A 4,326-nucleotide genomic window follows, 5' to 3' on the forward strand; every position below is an offset into this window, starting at 1 on the left:
TCAGCAATCAGACTAGGCAATATTTGGTAAATGAGGGATCTAATGAGTTATTCACAACTTCTGGCGAAACCAAAATTAAAGCAGACTTGAAGCTTAAATAGAACCAGTCCATGCTCTGTCTTCATAACTAATGGGGCAATTAACAAAAACTTTCTAGCTTACTGCTGGTGATGAACCATGAAGATAATATTGGTGATTACATTGCCCTGCATTTTTCAAACATGCAATTATAACAAGCAAGGCAAGGCATTTGCACAGAACAGCAGGATTAATAACACACCTCGTAGAACATGGACTGGAAGTAAATAAGTATCTTTGGGAACAGACAGGACAGAGGTCAGCAATGATCCTATCAAAAGATAAGATTTTTCCTGTCAGAAAAGACTCTGAACAGCTAAGACAAGAAAAAAAAATTGCTTGTTAGTAAGGTGCTATGGAAAGAACACAGACCTTGTTTTGTTTTGAGCATGGGGACAGAAAAACCTGCCATGGTTTAATGAGCACTGTTTGAGGAAGTATACTATGAGAAATGATATTGTGTCCAATTAAGATTTGTGTACTTTTACGAAGAACTCTTGGACATTATARGAAACCTCATCTGTTGATCATCTCTTAAGAAAGAAAACTGAAGCTGTAGATTAATGAGACTGGAGATAGATGATTTTGAAGGGTGAATATTCCAAACCTGGATAATCTACATTATGCTTGAGACAAACATAAAAAATCAGCTATTCAATCTATATGTGCTGTGGTTAAAATAAATACTATTTAACTGATAAGAACAATAGTGTTAATCCTTCTTTATTTTATAGGTCTGTATGAAATGAAATTAAATGGTTCCTGTAATCCAAATAAAAGGATGGGGCTTATTGATATTTTTCTGTCCTGATTCTTTCCTTGTTAGATGTTCCCTTGTTTCAATCTTCCCTTGCTTGTAACCTAATGCCTACATCTTGTGTACCTTTTTACCTTCAGAAGCTGACAAAATATTTCAGAATCAATGAAGGAATCAATTTTTTAAGAGATAATATAAAAACAGATTTTTTTGTTTGCTTCTTTTATGTCTCACACTTAGATGACCATCTTTCACMCTTTTAAAAAGTCAGCATTGTTTTAATGTTAAAAAACAACGTTAATGTTAAAACAATAATGTTAATGTTTTTTAATATTAAAAACTTTAATGTTAAAGTATTATATACCTGACATTTAATTTTAAAAAATTCCTAAAAGGTTGCATCAACTAGAATTTGGATCAAATTCTTGAAGACCTACTGAATACTTTCACTTATTTCATTTAATGACTTTCAGAATGAGAATGCAGTTATAGATTTGCAGATTCAACTATCTCTTATGTAGATCTAAAGTGATTTACAACCTAATGTCGAACAGTTCAAAGAAAGAAAAGWACTAGGGTCGCACCTATAAAAGTCTTTGTCCTTCCTGCATTTGGTTATTTCTTGCAGTTGCAACAATGGTGATTTTCTGAAGTTACTATTAGAATATTTTTTCCATGCGGAGTAAAAGGAAGTACTTAGACAATTAGAATTATTCTTTTTAAAACAGGGTTTGGACTATATATATGTGTTGCCTCTAATCAAAAGAGAAGAAAAATGCTTGCAACACTGCTAGGATAGTAAAGTAAAAAGCAGACCTTTATTGGAAGTTTCCAGGTGTCCTGGTGGTGATAAGCACACCTGGCACTGGATCTTTTCAATTGTATAAGGTTAACTAAATAGGATATCTAACAGCTGCATCCAACAGAAGATTCAGTTTCCCCACCAACCCACCCCTGGCTCAAGCCCTTGGAGTTGCCACTCTTTTTGTTATGACTTCTCAGATTCTGGTTGTAAAATCCAATATTCAGGAATGAATTACAAGCTCAGCCTCTTAGGAGGAAAAAGTAGGAAAAGTACTGGATCTACAGTGATGCATTAACTATCTATAAAGCTATAAATATATGAAGAAATATATAAAAAGCTTAGGCATCATATGTATACACACATATAAGTATAGATCTCATAAATACATAAAAATATTTTAAAATAAGATGTGAAACATTGTAGGCAAATGTAATTTATTAGTGTTTGCTACAGTTTATTAAAAAAAAGAAGTCATCACACTGAAGCTGATTTCATTATTTACATTCCTTCAGCAGAAGAAATCACAAATTACATGATATACCGAAGAGCAGGCACTAAGTTAATTGCTCCTTGTCCAACACATGTTACCATTTAATTTACACAAGGGAGTTTAAAGTCCATTGACACTGAGACACATGAATTGTGTTTTAATAAAGATAGCGCTTTCCACTCCCAAGAACCCAGATATTCTAGAAGGAAAAAAAAGGAAAGGGAAACGGAAAGGGGAAAAGGGAAGGGAGGGGAGGGGAGGGGAGAGGAAGAAGTAAAAGTACCAGATTCATCTGTGAAAATACAAATATGCACAGACAATAGTATAGGTGTAGGGAATTCAACGACTATTTGGGCTGATTTATAGCCAGGCATCATGCTCTCATTTCAATAAATAAGCAGGGGTATAATACCGGTGAAAATGTCCAAGTCATCACCCACTACTGAGTTTGGTGGACACTTGCCTGTCAATTTATTTATTATTTACTATTTATTTATGTGACAGGAATGTAGTCTTTGGAAATAGCCAACAAATGTTAGATCCTGAAATGCAAGCCTTGAAATCTAGTTATTTAGTAGCATATAAATATATTGTTAATTTTATAAAAATAATTTAAAATTATGGCATTTATCATTTTCATAGGTTTACTTTCTAGTTCTGTGTTTACAGACTGTAATGCCCTTTCCCAAGTACTAGGTACACTGGGAGTTTTCTGTCAAAAGCACAATGGCTGGCACAAGAGACTCCCACTGCCTGCCTAGCATCTCCATATGGTCTTATTTTTCATCCTCTAAAACAATATTAGTACCAGAGTCGATGGAAGCATTTCTGTGCAGACCTGGGACTAAGCCAGAAAGCAGTGCCTCCTACTTATGCTCAGGACAAAGCTGTTACCATCTCCCACTCCCTGGTGAGTACAGAGATATTATTATTTTGCCATCCTTCAGAGTGAACAACTTTGATAGTGTTTCCCAAAGCACTCACAGGACTTCCATTTGAGATTCCTTCCTTCACTGCAAATCGCTTCCAAGAACTGCACTGTATCAGCAATCTGGAGGCATGGCTCTGCCTCTGGATGCCCAGAGGTGTGGTTACCCCTTTCCCCATACCTGGTAAGGCTGAGATGATACGTGTGCCTGAAGAATTTGGCAGTGCAGCTTGGCTAGGTGCACCAAACCAACGTGGAGCACCATGGCAAGCCCTCACAGAGTTTAGAAACAGCTTTCGGTGCTTCTGAAAATGTCATCCTGCCTAGCCTGTTGAGTGATGAGTGTTTGTTGTGATGGAATTAAACGCCAAGTGTAGCATGGCTGCTCTCGAACAGCTGACAAGAGCTGTGTCTGAGTATGCATCTCAGTTGCGCTAATTTGCAGCACACATATGCAGTGACTGGTTCAGCCTGCAGAGAAGGATCATTGTGTTTGGATCACATTGCTCATGTTGTTTAGTCTTTTGCTGGCAGAGCCTAATAATTGCTAATTACTGTTCTGCTAGTGTTTATAACACTGAACTGCTAAAGTACACGACTTTTATCCGGGTTCTAGGCTTTTACTCTCCAGCCAACAGCCACACTAGCAGGCTGGAAAAGGCACACTTTATAAGTGGTTTTCTATGCATCGCTGACAATCTGATGGGAGAAGGAAACAGCACTTGTTGAGTGAATCTCAATTAGCCGGGGTTTGACTACCTCACTGTGGTCCAGTGAGCCACGTTCAGGCCCAAAGATGCCGGCTAGAAACGTTTTCTCAGRAAACTGGCCCACACTAGATACTCCCTCTGCTACGGCTTTTCTCTCTTGCCCCCCTTGCTGCTCCGCTAATTTCTCTTCGGGCTCATTTCCGCGGATGATGACCCGCGGGGACGAGTGTGCCGRTCCCTGCCGGGGAGGCTGCTGAGGCGAGGCCGAGGTCAGGGCGGGAAGGAGGAGAAGCCCCACACCCAGACTCGGACCGGTGCGGCGGGGTGCGGGTGCCCATCCCGGGCAGGTCCGCACCGGACGATCGCTCGGTCCGCTTGGAGGGGAGTGAGTGAGCGCTGCCCACCGACCGCGGGGGTGGGCGGAGGTGTGGGGCGCGGGGTCCCGGGCCGGCGGCAGTGCGGGGGCGGCGCTGCGGCACCCCCGTGAGCCCCGCGGCGGCCACTGCCGGGGCACCTGCGGGCCAGGGGCGGGCGGAGGCGGCGCGTCCCGCCCTGACG

This window comes from Malurus melanocephalus, unplaced genomic scaffold (assembly GCF_030028575.1).
Source record: "Malurus melanocephalus ecotype Western Australia unplaced genomic scaffold, MMel_1.1 scaffold_198, whole genome shotgun sequence".
NCBI lineage: Eukaryota > Metazoa > Chordata > Aves > Passeriformes > Maluridae > Malurus > Malurus melanocephalus.